Source organism: Mirounga angustirostris, unplaced genomic scaffold, assembly GCF_029215605.1.
Source record: "Mirounga angustirostris isolate CCGP_5_RB_7025 unplaced genomic scaffold, mMirAng1.0.hap1 SCAF_7, whole genome shotgun sequence".
Lineage (NCBI taxonomy): Eukaryota > Metazoa > Chordata > Mammalia > Carnivora > Phocidae > Mirounga > Mirounga angustirostris.
The window spans coordinates 73,517,629-73,535,709 of NW_026991715.1; the positions used below are offsets into that span (position 1 = coordinate 73,517,629).

General features: G+C 39.3%; 2 protein-coding genes and 1 pseudogene across 6 annotated transcripts in view; 2 read left to right on the plus strand and 1 right to left on the minus strand.

Moving 5' to 3' along the window:
- KIAA0825 (KIAA0825 ortholog) overlaps positions 1 to 16,224 on the minus strand; it is a 403,169-nt gene extending 386,945 nt beyond the window's left edge. For 3 of the 5 annotated variants that reach the window (XM_064596374.1, XM_064596372.1, XM_064596375.1), the window contains exon 1: positions 16,120 to 16,224. The gene's annotated coding sequence lies outside the window, so the exon portion shown is untranslated. Of the gene's footprint in view, positions 1 to 15,327; positions 16,063 to 16,119 lie in introns of those variants that run through there. The other 2 variants (XM_045898686.3, XM_064596373.1) reach the window with 2 other exon arrangements.
- LOC123835292 (MARCKS-related protein-like) lies at positions 1,584 to 3,186 on the plus strand (annotated as a pseudogene).
- Positions 16,198 to 18,081, plus strand: part of SLF1 (SMC5-SMC6 complex localization factor 1) — an 83,087-nt gene continuing 81,203 nt past the window's right edge. Inside the window, exon 1 of the mRNA XM_045898672.3 lies at positions 16,198 to 16,391. The gene's annotated coding sequence lies outside the window, so the exon portion shown is untranslated. The remainder of the gene's footprint in view (positions 16,392 to 18,081) is intronic.

The following is an 18,081-nucleotide window of genomic DNA, read 5'->3' on the forward strand; positions in this document are numbered from 1 at the left end:
CCTCAAAAAACTTAAAATAGAAATACAATATGATCCAATAACTCCACTCCTGGGTATTTATCCAAAGAAAATGAAAACACTAATTTGAAAAGATATGTGCACCCCTATGTTTACTGCATCATTATTTACAATAGCCAAGACATGGAAGCAGCCCAATTGTCCATCAATAGATGAATGGATAAAGAAGATGTGGTATGCACATATATATACATACACACATACACACGCATATACATACACACACACACACAGGAATATCACTTATCATAAAAAAGGATGAGACGTTGCTGTTTGTGACATCAATGGACCTATTATGCTAAGTAAAAGAAGTCAGACGGAGAAAGACATACACCATATGATTTCAGTTATATGTGCAATCCAAAAACCCAAATGAATGATAAACGACAACAAAAGATGAATACATAATCAGACCTATAAATACAAAGAGCAAAATGATGGCTGCCAGAGAGGAGGGGGTGGAGGGGTGGGCAAAATGGGTGGCAGGGAGTGGGAGATACAGGCTTCCAGTTATAGGTAAGGCAGGGGAATAAAAGGTACAGCCTAAAAAATATAGTCAATGGTACTGTAACAGCACTGCATGCTGACAGATGTAACTACACTTGTGGGGGAGCATAAAATAATGTACAGACTTGTCAAATCACTATGCTGTACACCTGACACTAGCACTGTGTATCAATTATACTCCACTGCAAAATAAAATAAAATGAGCTACAGGGTGCCAGGGTGGATTAGTTCACTGGGTACCCAACTCTTGTATTCAGCTCAGGTCGTGATCTCAGGATCCTGGGATTGAGCTCTGTATTCAGCTCTGCTCTCAGCCTGGAGTCTGCTTAGGATTCTCTCTCCCTTTCCCTCGGCCTCTCCCCTCAGCACTCACACACTCGCTCTTGCCCTCTCTCTCTAAAATAAATAAATCTACCTTTAAAAAATAAAATAAGCCTCAAAGAAAAAAGACAGAAATCATATTAAAAATACAGCAAAATGGAAAATGTAAACCCAACCATACTAAAAAGTACATTAAATGTGAATCGTCTGAACACCTCAATCAAAAGGTAGAAATTGTCAAAGTAAGAGGCGCCTAGCTGGTTCGGTCAGTAGAGCATGTGACTCTTGATCTCAGAGTTGGGAGTTTGAGCCCCGTGTTGGATGCAGACATTACTAAAAAATAAAAATCTTAAAAAAAAAAAATTAAAATTAGGGTGCCTGGGTGGCTCAGTCATTAAGTGTCTGCCTTCAGCTCAGGTCATGATCCCAGGGTCCTGGGATCAAGGCCTGCATCCGGCTCCCTGCTCAGTAGGGAGTCTGCTTCTCCCTCTACCCCTCGCCCCTGCTTGTGCACTCTCTCTCTCATATTCTCTCTCATGCTCTCTCTCAAATAAATACCTTAAAAAATTAAAATTAAAATAAAAAAGAAATTATCAAAGTAGATAAAAAAGCAAGATGCTACTATATATCATCTAAAAAGATGTACCTTTTGATATAGAGTTCCATGAAAAACTAATGATGTAATATATGGTGATTAACATAATAAACAAATAAAATAAAATAAAATAAATAAAAAGATGTACCTTACATTCAGACAAAAAGATCGTAAAAGGTATGCCATGCAAACAGTAACCATAATACAGCTGGAGTTACTGCACTAATATTAAACAAAACAGGCTTTAAAAAATAGTATTTGAGGGGCACCTGGCTGGCTCAGTTGGTAAAACATGCAACTCTTGATTTCAGGGTCATGAATTTGAGCCCCATGTTGGACCTGAAGCCAAATAATATTTGAGAAAAATGGGATATTTCAAAATGATCAAAGGTACATCAGAAAAAATAATGCTTATAAATGTATATGCACCTAAGACAAAGCACCAAAATCAGTGGAGCAAAAAATGACAGAACTGAAAAAAGAAATAAACCATTTAACAAGTAGAGTTGGATATTTGAATAGTCTCCTAGCAAAAACTAATAGAACAGAAAATCAGCAAGAGTATTAGAAAATATTGTTCACCTACTCAACATAACTCTCATATGATGGCACAATACATTTTTTTTCAAATGCCAAAAAATATTTTCTAAAATAGACCATATACCAGGTCATAAAACAAGTCTCAGTAAATTTTAAATAAGATCATAAAAAGTATGTTCTATGAGTAGAAAAGAATGAGAAATCAATAAATGGAAGAAAACTTGGAAAATCTTCAATATTTGGAAGTTAGAGAATATACTTCTAAATAAGTCAAAAAAGAAATCACAAGGGATTCAAAAAAAATGTTTAGTGAATGATAGTCAAAACAAAACATCTCACGTTTTATGGGATACACAGAAAGCAGTGTATAGGGCATTCTGGCACTGAGCGGAGAGGTGGCGGGGGCAGCCAGGCAGCTAGCCAGGTTGGCATGCGGAGCGGAGAGGGGTGCAGCTCGTTTCCCCCGACCCCATCCCCCTCCCTCTCTGGCGTGAGCCCCAGCCCTCCGCTGGTGGCCCACCCGGCAGAACTATCCCCTGTGGCACGAGCCCAGGGTGGCCCCGGGCACCTCAGCTCCCCCCACCACCACCACCAGGGGCAGCCAGAGCTCCAAGGCTCCAAGGGGCAACGTGACCACCAAGAAGGACACCAAGGAGGAAGAAGGTGCTTCCCTGGGTAAGGCCAAAGGACAGGAGAATGGCCAGATGAAAAGCAACGCAGACTTCTACCCCAAGGGTGAAGGGTAGTCGCCCCCTGTGAACGGAACAGATGAGGCAGCAGGGGCCACTGGCGATGCCATCGAGCCAGCAACCCCTAGCCAGGGCACTGTAGTCAAGGGGGATGCCCCCACCAAGAAGAACCCCAAGAAGAAGAAAAATAAATTCTCTTTCAAGAAGCCTTTCAAATTGGGTGGTCTGTCCTTCAGGAGAAATTGGAAGGAGGGTAGGGGTGATTCATCTGCCCCCTCACCGACAGAGGAAGAGCAGGAGCAGGGGGAGATCGGTGTCTGCAGCGAGGAAGGCACAGCCCAGGAAGGGAAGGCTGTTGTCCCCCCTGAAAGCCAGGAGCCCCAGGCCAAGGGGGTAGAGGTTAGTGCTGCCTCCAAGGGAGGGGACAAAGAAGAGGCAGGGCCCCAGGCTGCAGAGCTGTCCACTCCCTCTGGGCAGAAGAGTGGCCCTACACCTGCCAGGGAGGAGAATGAGTAGCTGGGTGAGGGCAAATGGGTGATCTCTAAGCTGCAAAGACTATGCTGTCCTACTGAGGTCACTGCCTGGACCTGGTGCCGTGGCTGCCTTCCTGTGCCCAGAAAGGAAGGGGCTATTGCCCCTTCCCAGCCATGTTCCCTCTCTTTTTCCCTCCTGTGGATTCTCCCATCATTCATCTGACCTTCCTCTTAAGGTCAGTTAAAGATGGTCCCTTGCAGTTTCCAAAGTTAGATTAGTGATGTGAAATGCTCCTGCCGCTGGCCCTATCTCTCCTGTCCCTACCCCTGCAGAAAGCAATCACTGGGTTTCTTCCCCAATTCTTTTCCAAGTAGGTTTTGTTTACTCTACTCCCCAAATCCCTGAGCCAAAATGTGGGGTGCCTACATTCCCAAATCCTGAGTGTCCAGCCTTCCCCCGCTGTTGAGTTTTCAGTCTCTTGTGATATGTCTAATGGCACCTGGGCTGGGGAGGACACTGCCCCTGTCTACATTTTTATAAATGTCTTACTCAAGTTCAAACCTCCAAAAAACAAAAAACAAAAAAAAAGCAGTGTAGAAAGGCAACACAGAAGATTAGAGCAGAAATAAAACAGAAAAAAAAGTTGGTTCTTTGAAAAGATCAACAAAACTGCCAACTGTTAACAAGACTGATCAAGAATTAAAACAACAACAACAACAACAAAAACACAGGGGTGCCTGGGTAGCCCAGTGAGTTAAGCAACTGACTCTTGATCTCTGCACAGGTCATGACTCAGGGTTGTGAGATCATCAAGCCCCATGCAGGCTCCACACTCAGCGGGGAGTCTGCTTGAAGATTCTCTCCCTCTCCCTCTGTCCCTCCCTCCATTCATGCAGACTCTCTCTCTTTCTCTCTAAAATAAATAAATCGTTTTAAAGAAAGAAAAAAGACACAAATTACCAAAATAGCAAATGAAAATGATGTCACTAATGACCTACAGAAATCAAAAGGATTGTGAGACAACAAATGAACAACTTTATGCTAACAAATTAGATACACAGATGAAAGAGACACATTCTTAGAAAGACATAAATGACCAAACTGACTTAAGAAGTAATGTAAAAATTGAATAGACCTAAAACAAGTAAAGACGATAAAACAGTCATTCAAAATCTCCCCACAAGGAAGAGCAAAGTCCCAAAGGCTTCAATGGTAAATTCTACTAAATAAAAAACATGAAATAATTCCTACATTTCACAGACTCTTTCAGAAAACAAGGGAAAGAAATCTTTCTCATTCTATAATGGCAGTATTACCCTAACAAAGCCAAACAGATACATCACAAGAAAATAAAACTGCAGACTAAAACCTATATTAAAAAAGATCTAAAATCAATACCCTAACCCTCAACCTTCAGAAAATAGAAGAGCAAGCTAAACACAAAGCAAGCAGAAGGAAACAATAAAGATTAGATTTGAAGTAAATAAAAAGAGAAGAGAAAAACAACGGAGTAAAATCAATGAAACTAATGTTGAGTCTTTAACAACGTTAACAAATCTTTAGCTAGACTGACTCCCCCCCCCAAAAAAAGAGGGATGACTGAAATTATTAAAATTAGGAATGAAAGTGGGGACATTACCGACATTAGAGAAATAGATTATAAGAGGATACTATAAACTGTATATCATCAAATTATATAATCTAGACAAAATAGACAAACTCCTAGAAAGACACCAAGTACTGCAATGACTGAAAATTTAAAAAAAAAAAAAAAAATTATGCACAGACCTATAACAAACAGAATGAAAATAATCAGAATCTTACCAAAAAGAGAAGCCCAGGGCCAGGTGGCTTCATTGGTGAATCCTACCAAATATTTAAAGAAGAATTAAGATCCTTCACAAATTCTTGCAAAAAATAGAGAAGGAGAGAACACTTTCCAACTCATTTTCTCAGGCAAGTATTACCCTGATACCAAACTACACAAAAACATTACAAGAAAACTATAAACCAATAGCCCTTATGAATTTAAAGGCAAAAATACTCAACAAAATAGAACCAACTGAATCCAACAACATGTGAATAGAATTATACACCACGACTAAGTAGGATTCATCACAGGAATATAAGGTTGAATCAACAAAAGAAAATGAATCAATGTAATACACTTTATTAACAGAATAAAAAACGAAAACTACATGATGTTCTGAATAGGTGCAGAGAAGAATGTGTCGAAATCCAATCAACAAACCTAGGAATAGAATCCACAGCTGACCTCATAATGGTAAAAGGCTAAAAGCTTTGCCCTTAACATCAGGAACAAGACAAGAAGGTCCATTTTTAACTCTTCCATTCAACACCGTACTGGAAGTTCTAGTCAGGGCAATTAAGCAAGAAAAGTAAATAAAAGGCATCCAGATCTGAAGGGAAGAAATAAAATTATCTTCACTTATAGATGACATGATCTCATATGTAGAAAATTCTAAGGAATTCTTAAAAAAAAAAAAAAAATCCAAACTATTGGAGCTAACAAATACATTCAACCAAGTTTGTAAGACATCAGACTAATAAAACTCAATTGTATTTCTGTATGCTAGCACTGAGGTGAAATGAATTTGAAAAAGTTAGGAAAACAATTCCATTTACAACAGCATCAAGTAGAATAAAATACTTTGGAAAATTTTAACAAAAGGAGTGCAAGACATTCATTTCAAAGTACAAAACCTCATTTCAAAAAACTGACTTAGACCTAAATAAATGAAAAGTCCATGTCTTATGGACTGAAAGATATAGTAACATTGTATCTATACATTAATTTGGGATGTAAACCTCCCAAATTAATGTACAGAATGAATGCAATCCCTATCAAAATCTCAGCTGCTTATTTTGCAGAAATTAACAAAATAGTCTTAAAATTCATATGGAAATACAAGGGACCCAGAATAGCAAAAACAATCTTGAAAAAGAACAAAGAGAACTCACATTTCCCATTTTTCCAAGCTTACCACAGAGCTTCAGTAATCAAGACTGTGTGATAGGATAGGCTTAAGGATAGACATATAATCAATGGAATAGAATTTATAGTACAGTAATAAACCCATACATGTCCAGCTGATTTTTGATGAGAATTTCAAGAAAGTTCAATAGGGAAAGGTAAATCTTTTCAAGAAATGTTGGTGAGACAACTGAATACCAACATGCAAAAGAAATGTCAGACTCCTCTATCACAAGATACACAAAAATTAACTCAAAATTGATCTAACACCTAAATATAAGAACTGAAGTATAGAAAATTTTTAAAAGAAATCACTGGTAAAACTTAGTAGGTTGGGCAATGGTCTCCTAAAACACCAAAAGCAGAATCAACAAAAGAAAAAAACGGGTAAACTGGATTTCATAAAAATTAAAATCTGTGCTTCAAAGCACACCATCAATAAAGTGAAACAACAATCTACAGAATGGGAGAAAATGTTTGTGAATCAAGTATCTGATAAGGGAATAGTATCCCAGAATCTAGAGAACTATTACAGCTCAACAATAAAGTGACAGGTAATTCAATTTAAAAATGGCAAAGGATTTGAATAGACATTTCTCCAAGGATATACAAATGGCCAACAAGTAAGTAAAATGATGCTCTGTTATTAGATAAATGCAAATTGAGACCACAAAAGATACCACTTCATAAGTCACTAGAATGGCTATAATCAAAAGACAGACAATAACAAGTATTGGGGAAGATGAGGAGAAACAAAAACTCGCAGAATCTGCTAGTGGGAATGTAAACATCTCTCCCTCATCCTGTCATTCGTAGTATTTCCTTAATAGCACTTTGCATCTTGTAATTATTTTTGTAATATCTCCCACTAGACCAAAAGCACATGACAACAGGTTTTAGGTCTCTACTTCACTTAAATATACTAGTTAGGGCACCAGTCATTTTGTGCTATCTGTAATCACTGATTTGCTTACAACTCTCAACCCACTAAACTGAATTTTCTTTTCAAGATTTTATTTGTTTGAGAGAGAGCATGAGTGTGCATGCATGAGTGGGGGCAGGGACAGAGGGAGAGAATCTTTAAGCCCAATACCCACCGGGTGGGAGGGGGGGGTATACTGGATCCCATGACCAGTGAGATCATGGCCTGAGCCGAAGCCAAGAGTCCGATGTTTAACTGACTGAGGCACCCAGGAGCCCTTAAACTGAATCTTCATAAGATCAGACTGTGCCTTCTTAATTTTTGCATCTTAGTACCTAGTCAAGTGGTTGACATACAGGAAGCACAAAGGAAAAGTTAAAGCGATGCCAAAGTGTGGTACACAGATTTTTGATGGAGTCCCAGTATTCTTACATGGGGTTCAAAAGTTCAAAACAATTTTCATAATAAGAAGACATATGCTATTCACTAGGTTTGATGTTTGTACTGATAGTGCAAAAGCAATAATGCCCAGACCCAGACTGTAGTCTCCAAACTGTATTAGTTGTATCAGTTTTCTATTGCTGCTGTAATTACTTCCCACAAATTTACTGCCATAAAACCACAGAACTATATTATCTTACAGTTCTCTAGGTTATAAGTCTTAAAATGGGTCTCACCAGGCTAAAAGGAAATGGTCAGGAGAGTTGCATTCCTTTGGGGAAGCTCTAAAGAGGATGCATTGTTTCGTTGCATTTTGTAGCTTTTAGAAGCTGCTCTCATTCCTTGGCTCATGGCCCACTTTCCTCATTTTCTATTTAGCTCTGTGGGTTGAGTCCTTTTCATATTGGATTACTCTGAATTCCTCTTCAGCCTCCTTCTTCCATTTTTGAGAACCACTGTGATTACACTGGACCAATTTGGATAATCCAGGATAATCTCACTATTTTAAGGTAAACTGATTAGCAACTTTAATTCCTCTTTGCGCTATAACCTAACATAGTCACAGGTTCCAGGAATCAGGACGTAGGCATCTGGGGGAGGGGGGGATATTATCCTGCTTACTACTGTAGTCATATTTTTTCACCACCACACAGCTACAATAAAAAGTAAAGCCAGGTTTACTTAACAATGTCTTCGATGAGGCAGTAAAAATTAGTAGTTATTAGTTCAACCTCTGAGTACACCACACATTTTTTCAAAATTAACCAAATTGAGCTCTCGCTTCAAGGAAACCTTTAGACAGCATTTGTTGTCAATGATAAAATTAGAGTTTTCAAAGAAAAAATAAGAATTTTGGAAAATTCACATATCGTCAGATGGACAGCTTCCCAATATTTTTAAATTTTCCTGATGAGACTGCTGATGTTAACAAATAGTATTTTTGATAACATAACGAAATGTATTAAAATTTGGAAGATCAGCTTACCTCAATGAATCAATATTTTCACATGGCCGATGCATTATATAACAAAATCACATGAATGTAAAAGAGTCATTGAAAGTGCAAGATGGACCAAGGACATTTTAAAGTTACAGATTACAAAAAGTTCACTGACAGGGTTTCAGATATCACATTGCAATTAAACTTTAAAAAACCACCACTTAGTAAGTTTGGGTATAGGATCAAAGAAAAACATTCACAACTATCTGAAAAGGCCACTAAAATACTCCTTTCTTTTCCAACTGTATGTCTGTATAAGGTTGGATTTTGTTCACTTACTTCAACCCAAAACCACATATCACAACAGTGTGAATAGAGAAGCAGATCTGAGAATTCAGCTCTCTTCTTTAAGCCAGACATTAAAGACACTGCAAAAACATGAAATGATGTCACTCTTCCACAAAAACTTTCTTTGGGAAAATATAATCATTTTTTAAAAATGCTCTATATGTTAACACATAAGGCTTTATTATTGAATTAACTACTTTTAAAAAGTTAATTTTAATTTATAATATAATAAATATAAGTAGATAGAATTACATACATAAAAACTCTTTGAGGTCAACAGTAATTTTTAACAGTGTAAAGGATTCCTAAACTAAAAGTCTGAGAACTTCTGAGGAAGATAAATGAGAAAGTCCCAGAAAGATCATGATCAGATAAAGTTTATCAAAGGAATAAGCTGAGGCAGCCTCACTGATACCAGCGTAGAGAAGGCAACGTAAGAACAGGGCATGGAAGGAGGGCTCCATTTACAGAGAACCCCACTCCCAAATTCTTTACCAGTCAATTCTGTGATTAGCAGAGGGAGTTCACCCTTGAGCAGTTAAATAGGCCACAGGCATTTTTGAGAGCAGTTATGAATGTATGCTAGAAAATGAAATAATTGGGGCACCTGGGTGGCTCAGTTGGTTAAGCGACTGCCTTCGGCTCAGGTCATGATCCTGGAGTCCCGGGATCGAGTCCCACATCGGGCTCCCTGCTTAGCAGGGAGTCTGCTTCTCCCTCTGACCCTCCTCCCTCTCATGCTCTCTGTCTCTCATTCTCTTTGTCTCAAATAAATAAATAAAATCTTTAAAAAAAAAAAAAAGAAAATGAAGTAATTGATGCTTTACGAAATTATAAAGGAATAAATTATCATGTGGATTATACAACAAACTTGCATTTAAAAAATATTATTTAGTGAGCTGAAGTCTAAAAAAGCAAGGAACATGAGTAAAGAATGTCATGACAATGAAGCACAGAATATTCACTGATATTAGTAAAAATTAATAATTTGTCAGTAGAATGCTCCTCAAAATAGCTCCTGTCACTCCTCAGTTTAAATTAGGTACACTCCAGACTTACACTGTTGGATTAGCTGCGTTCCCCAAAGGGAAAATGGAAAGTAATTTCAGGTGACGTTGCATGGCTGCTAACTGCTAGGAACAACTTCAGCTGTACAACCTCTCTGAATGGTCAGAGAAGAGCCTTTTCAGTAAATCTTAGCAAACAATGCCAGTGACAGAAAAGGATGGCCATATTAACCAACTAGAAAATAGAGTAATTATGTCCCCTAAAAGAAGCAAACAGTAAGTCTTTTCTTGGAAGTATGATGAAAAAGAGCCCTAAATTTAGATTCTTAAGACCTAACTTTTGGCTCAAGTCACATATTTCCTGAGTTATCTGGGCAAGTTAAACTACCTCTTTAGTCTTCATTTCCTTATGTAAGATATGAAAGTTAGTCTAAATCTCTTGCTTTAAAATTCGACTCTAACGCACAGTAACAAACACATTTTATATCCAAATCCTAAAGTCATGTATATCTAAAATAAAAATGCAGGCTAGTACTCACTTGATGGATTATAACCTGCCATTTGAAAAGCATTGAATTGACTAATGTCTACAATTGCTTATTAAGCACAACAAAAGAGAGTAGGGGTGACCTACAAAAGTAAAATATCATGATCTTTTTAACCACAGAAGTATCTTTGGGAAGAAGAAAAATGGATATTCATGTTTGGGCTAATATTCAAACTATGGATATTAACATTACTCAGGTTTTGGGGATTGTTACATTTATTGGCTACCTGAATTTAGAAATTTAAACAGCATATTGTTTAACTACCTAACGTCAAAATATCAGTTGCTTAGGTAATGTTTTATTTCCAATTGTTATTTGGAACTTTTGATTTCTTAGCTGCTCTCTGGCTAACAAAAGTATACTATAAAATATAAGAAGTTGTTCATCTAAGAACATGTGCCTCAAATGTTAATAACGTCACTGTCTGGCTGGGACTGTACCTTTCTTAGAGGTTGGGGCAAACAGTAAAAGTCAAGAGGTGAAATTTAAACACACTTGTAAATTATAGCATGCGACAACTATCAGTTATTTTTACAAATAGCGAACATTATATTGAGCACTGTGGGGACACGGGATTCCTCTAACGGATGACATTGGAACACATACTCCCCATTGGCCCGCTGAAGCTTTCTTCGAATAGTGCGGCAGTTGGACATTCTTCTCACTTTCTTTCCTTCTCTTCTTCACAGGTTGTCTGACCTGCATTGAGGCCTGAAGGCACTTCTCTCCTACTCTTGCTCCCTTTCCTTTATCCTTCATAGGCCTTTTCCCTAATAAGCCTCTAGCACATCTAATCCCCTCTTAGCATCTGCTTCTCTGGGAATTTGAGTCAACAAAGAAAGCGCTTAGAAGTCCAGCCACCATATTAAACTGTATGCATCATTATTTAATCTTCACACAAGGCTTATGAACACATTATTACTATTTCTATTTTACAAATAAGGAAACAAACACTAAGAGCAGAAAAGTAACGTTCCCAGAGTCATACAATTAGAGACAGACCTGGGATTTGAATGCGCAACACAGGGCTTGAAATCACTACCCTAAGATCAAGTTCTGAGCTGAAATCAAGAGTCAGATGCTTAATCAACTCTGAGACACCCAGGTGTCCCCCACCTTACTTTAAAGCAATTAGATTACATTAAGCCACAACAAAACTAGACAAATGCCTAATAACATTTTTTTTTTAAGATTTATTTATTTATTTGAGAGAGAGAATGAGAGACAGAGAGCATGAGAGGGAGGAGGGTCAGAGGGAGAAGCAGACTCCCTGCTAAGCAGGGAGCCCGATGAGGGACTTGATCCCGGAACTCCAGGATCATGACCTGAGCCGAAGGCAGTCGCTTAACCAACTGAGCCACCCAGGCGCCCCAATAACATTTTTCTGATACCTGTGTGCTTTCACACACTATCACACTTAATCCTAATAAATTTGTAAAGTTGGTATTACCACTGACAGATGAACAAATTGGGGCTCAAATGTAACTCCTTCCAGATCATATATAATAAGTTCATGAATTTGAGCTCATATGCAGGTCTTCTCTGAATTCATCTGCTTTACGTTATACTGCTTTCCCTAATTAATCAAAATGACAATGTCTTTTGTCTGTTTAGTTTTAATTAATTTTCTTGACAGTGTTATTCGGCAAAGAATCCACCAAATGATTTAAACAGCTATGTATGTTTCATATACATACATATTATAGATACACTACTAGCAACTTAATTTCCTGAGCCACCTCTCCCCTTATCTACTTGTACTTTAACCAAAATTTCGAGAGAAATAGCTGGAGCTCTGTTTCAAAAACCTGTCTCCAATAACATATCAGCAGTTGAGGCTGGGAGGCAGTGTTCTTTTCACACTTCCAGAGGCTTTTTAGTATTACTATGCTGATTTTTACCTTTTTTTTTTAATCTCTTGATTCAACTGCAGCCTTTTGACTGTACCACTCAAACACTTTCCTTAACCAGAGTCACCTGATGAGGTGAGTCAGAAGTCCGCAGAATCATCATTTCTAATGATTAATTCCCGGTTGTTTCCCAGCCTCTAAAAAGACATAGCCTACGAGTAGTGTGCAGTATGTCAGAGCCGGATGTCGAAGTAACTCAGCAGTGTATTTAAATACTGAAAGGCAGGTGGCGTGTTTGTATTTTGTTTGTTTGTTTTGGTGGTGGTGTTTGTTTTGTTTTTCTGTGCATAAGGCATATGGAAGATTTTCCAGAAGGAGTACTACTGGGGATCTGGGCACAAGCAGGTCAGGAAGAGGAGACCCATGACTGACCCCATCATGGAGGTCCTGGAGCCACTCGTGGGAGAGAGCCAAATGTCCCTTAACCAATCCATTGTGTGACTTCAAATGGGGAAACTAGTGCCCAGAGAGGGGCAGGTGGTTGCTCAGAATCACAGAAAGGGGCAGGAGCCATGGAGAAAACAAGAAGACCTCACAGCCTAAGAGAATCCCCACCCCCAGTCAAACCAAAACCCCTAGTGCCATCTCAGCTAGGTGCCAGTGCCCAGCCCCCACCCTATCAGAACAAGGTATTTATAAACCAATCCCCACGCCATCGATGTGAATCCATGTCCTCTCAGGGTGGAGCCCCAGAAATAGGAAGCTGGATGGCCCCTCAGGGTCCTCTCCCATCTTTGACTGGGCCTGGGCCCTAAGTCACAGGTGTCCATTCACTAGGAAGGAAAGGATTGCTCCCTAACCAGATCAACAGACTGGGGGGAGGGCTAGTAGGCAGGTGCTAGGCTGTGGTTGGAGTAAAATCATGGGCAATTTTTCATTTCTTTTTCCTTTTAGCTTTGTATATTCTCAAATTTTTAATCTATAACACCTTGGGGTTCAGTTAACTGATCTATAAGGTCCCTTCCACCTGTAAAATCCTCTGACTTTAGCTGACTCCCAAGTATTAATCTGAATATTTGAGAAATGATCCTCAGAGAAATAAATTTCCCTGAGTATACACCTAGTTATGTGAGCCAGGATTAAAATCCAATTGGAGGCAGTATAGCAGAGTGGTTATGATAACAGCCTCAAATCACAGCTCTGGCACTTAATGACTGTGGTAACATAGAACGATTTACAAAGCTTATCTCGGTTTCAGTTTTCTCATCTGTAAAACGAGGATACTACTACTTACCCTATAGTTCTGTGAGGACAAAATGAAACACCACATAGCAGAGTAAGCAACAATAAATGCTAGGGTTTCTCTTATCTCCTATCTTACTGTCCAGTTTTCTTTGCAGGTGACCACACAGCATTTTATGGATGAATGTAGAGTGGATATTACATTTCAGCATCAAAGTGAGGAACAATAAATAAGTATGCATTTATTTATATGGCAAGACCTTTTTTAAAAAAACATGTACAAATACTTCTCTACGAAATAACATTTTAAAAAGTAATCATTCCTTCAATAAATGTTTATTGAGCCCCTACTATATGCCAGTCACAGAGCTAAATGCTGGATATGAGATAATGGACAAAACAGATACAATCTCAATCTTCATAAGCACTGAAATTTGATTGGAAACAAAACATCCCTGAAATCTACCTATGGGATATGTAAAGCAAGTATCTTTCAGATAGTGAAGTTGATAAATGTAAAAAAAAAAAAAATGCATTTAAGTATGAAACTAGCTGTACATATATACTTGTGTCTATACAAGATATTCTTTATAATTAAGTTCTACATTATTTATAATACTGGTCATTTTAATGAGATTTTAGTAAATTCCCTGACAATTAGGCTATTTCTATTTCTCTACATAAAATAAAATACTGGAATGGGTATGTTTAATTAAGGATACTCCCTTAAAATGTGTGATAAGCACCATCTGTCTGAGGGTTACATGAATGAAATATAAGTTTTCCTAATAACCAGTAAATAACAATTCCTCACAGGCATTACGAAGTTAGATTTTATGAAGTTTGTGCTCATTCACTCATTTTTTCTTTTTCTCCATACACATTATACACGTCTGTGTGTGCGCGCGCTCGGGTGCGTGCAAAGCTGACTAAAGAGACGTCTGATATTCTGGACTTAGAGTCACCTATACACTGATGGTCTTGAGATTATATTTGAGTGATGATGATCAAACTGGCCAACAAAAGAAACGGGATTATGCATATGTCAAAGTTACTCTACGGTAATATCTTAAATACTTAACACATTCCTTAATCCTTAATACATTAACTTAAGGAATTCCTTAACCCATTAATACATCCCTAAAATCTCTTTATACTCAAGTTCTGCTATCCATTTGACTTTTGAATGTGACATAGTACCTATCCAATTTTACCTGAGTGAAAAGACTGATTCACGTTAGGGATATTTATGAGTATAAAGAGCAGTAAAAAGAGCCAAAGTTTGGAGTCCAGTCGACTATGTTCAAATCTCAATTGTGTCAGTTATATAATTTGTGAGAATGTCTTTCAGTCTCCGTCACAATGTCTTTGAGTCTCAGTATAAAATGTTTGCAAAATAGGGGTAATATGATTTTTCTTATAGGACAGTAGTAACTTTAAGGAATGTAAAGTGCGTGGCAAACTGTAGCTACTTGTATTAGTAGTTGGCTGTATTAATTTGAAAGAACACAAATCAAGAGCAAGAATACAAAAAAAAAAAAAATCCCTGCCTCCCATAAATTATTTACAATCCTTTCAGCTGGAGAAATAACACAAGATTAAATAAACATGGCAAAATTGGGACCAAATGAGAAGATTATAAAAGTTGGTTGAACGATTATCCAACAAGATTAGAGTATCAATGTGATGTCCTCATTATGGTTGCATTACTCAAAAGGTAACAAGGAATTCGGCTAATGCATCAGGGACTCTAAACTGAACACACTCCATTTTTCTTCATGGTACAGTAATTTTGAGAACTCTTTTGGAACTGGCTGGGGAATCAAAATTAGCTGCCTTTTAGGGGAAAGTGATGATTTAAATATAAGGTAGAGTGGGAAAACTACTTACGTGAAGAAACCGCATTACAAAAAAGAGAAGAAGCCACGGTTCCCTACAACGTTCAAATCTTCGTTTCAAAGAACACATCTTCTCACATTATTCCTCTGTCCGAAGCAATTTTCTCTTTAAAACTATTGTGGTTACCTCAGACGTCCCTCCCAAATTCTCCTGAATCCTTCATTATCTAGGAAACCTGGAGCAGAGCGCGAGCACTCGTTCTCAAGTGCATCTTCTTGATCACAGGTTTCCGGAAAAAAGCTAAAGCGTGTACGTAAAGCCCATTAGCTCATGGTAGTCAGGAAAACAAAGCCCCTTCTTACCCAATTCCAACAGCGGCGGGAACGTTTAATTCTAAACATGAACGACTCCCTCATTCCCCGTCTAAAATGTTTGTAAAAGGTGCGACCCAGGTCAATGGAAACAGTACTCTGGACAAAGATGGTAAAGTAGCTCTCGGGAATCAAGGGTGACTAAACCCTGCCAATGGGAGAGTAATGACACTCCTTGAATATTGGAAAAAAGACTCGGCACTACAAGTCGCGGTATATAGTGTCTTCGGCCTCACTTGGGGATCCGACGTCGAGTTCCAAGTTGGAGACGGATATTGCTAGTGAAGAAGGAGGTAAGCCAGGATCCCAGGGCCTTTTCCAGCAGCAGAGGGTCAAGCGCCATGGGGTTGGATGAAGACTCCTCCCGGTTCAACCCTCTCCCGCTCACTTCTTGGTCCTGCCAAGATGCTACACGGCTCCCCGACCGGCCGGAAATATCAGGCCCAGGAGGCAACATAGAAAAATCACTTACCAGTCTCCCAAGTCTGGCGCAGACGTAGCAGAAGCCTGGCCCGCCCGCCAGAATCCAGCCAGGCACCCGCTCAGACCACCCTGACGACGGCTCGAGAGCGTCACTGACAACCACCCGGAAATTATACAATAGCTTCCGGGGCCGCCTAGCGCGCGGCGGGAAATTATTTCCCAGAGCCCGGATTAGTGAGGCAACGAGTGCTGCAGCGGCAGTCGTCTCCCCAGCCACCACCGCCACCCGAGGGAAGCATCCCAGACTCTCCGGCAGGGAAGGTAAAGGGCCTCAGCTCGGAAGACACAGTGTACCCTGACTCTCTGGGGTTGTTTCCTCCATGCCCCCAAAGTTTCTGCGGCTCCTGCCTTTGAGATTGGGAAGGGGCTGGGGTTGAGCGCTGGCCGTGCCCGCTTCTCCTGCCTTCCGCAGCCACCATCCGTTCCCACTGGCCCGGACTCGCTGAGCTCTACGCCCGCGTTGGTGGGCTGCGGCTGCAGACCCCGCCCCGCCCCGCCCTTGCCGCGGCTAGGACCGCCGCCGAGCGTCTCTGCAGTGCCGGCTTGAGCGGCTTCCCCCGCCCCCTGTTTGCGCAGCGCCGCAGGTCGATCCCCTGCCAGGAACGCGCTAGGCCACCGCGTCTCTCGTTTCCATAGAACCGACTGGGACGCCTCTCGCGGAGTCTCTGGGCTGCTTTACGTAATTTAGCGTCAGTGCAGGTGGCTGGGATCCCCCAGGCCCACCTACCGGGAACGGGGAAAATGGTGTCATTCTTTTCTCCCTGGTAGAATTTTTTAACATATCCAGGTGCTAATGATTATATCTCTGCGGCTACTGTATGCCTTTAAACATACACACACACTTTTCCCTAAAGAAGGGTGTACGTTCCTGGGTGTTATAATGTCTCAGCTGCCTGAAGGCAGAGAACAAGACTAAGTGATTGTCCTGAGATTTTTTCCACTTCCAAAGTCTCTTATTACATATTGAAAAAAAAAAAAAGTGGTTTGTCACGGATACTCCCTATCAGGATTTGACCCAGAAATGACATGGAGCTTGGTTTTGGAAGGGACAAGCTCTTTTTTTTGACGAATGACTATCCTCTCCCTACTCCCCAATTTTTTTTTCGTTGAGACCTTAGGAATGAAGACTTAAACTGAATTTGCAGCATACGTATCGTATGACAGATTGCCTTGTGAACTTTTTGGTTTATGTCGTTAAGTTATGCCTCAGCTCCTAGAAGTATCTATTGATGTGCAAGATGTACCCGTTTTAGGAACATTTGACCTGTTTTGCAGGTGTTCGGTACATAAGTAAATGTTGGGGGTGGATTTTTATAAGGGAGTTAATTTGATTGTTTAACTTAAAGAGTATTCTTAATTTAAATGATCCAGGATGTTTTAAATACTTCGTATAAATTACTGTGAAGACAATTAGCCTTCGATAATACAAATCAGCCTCCTTTAGATCTGATTTAGATTTTCTAAATCCAGATTTTTTTTCACCTTATTGACTTGGGTTCAATTGTATGATTTAATATTTTCTTCTTTAGAGTAGAAAGCATAAATCATGTGAAACAGTCATTGAAACAGTGGTTAAATGTGGTTACCTTTCATAATCAAAATTCAAACCTTTTATGATTTATTTCATAACAGTATCCACGGTATTCCTAATGTCCGAAAACAATTGGTTTTTTTGAAAACCAATAGTATAACCTTATTAACTAGACCATGTTTTTCTGATGAATTATTCTAAGATAGTCTATGCTTAAACAGTTTTTAAAATGAACAATTCCATTGTTCATAGACCATGTTCATAGACTGAATAATAAAACCTAAAGAAAGTGAAGAACCCTATTTCTCAATAATATAACTGTAATGGAATATTATGTAACGTTTGTAATTGACTCACCATAAATATGCTAATGGAAAAGGTATGCTGCATAATGTAGTATGTACTATTTCTAATCTCCTA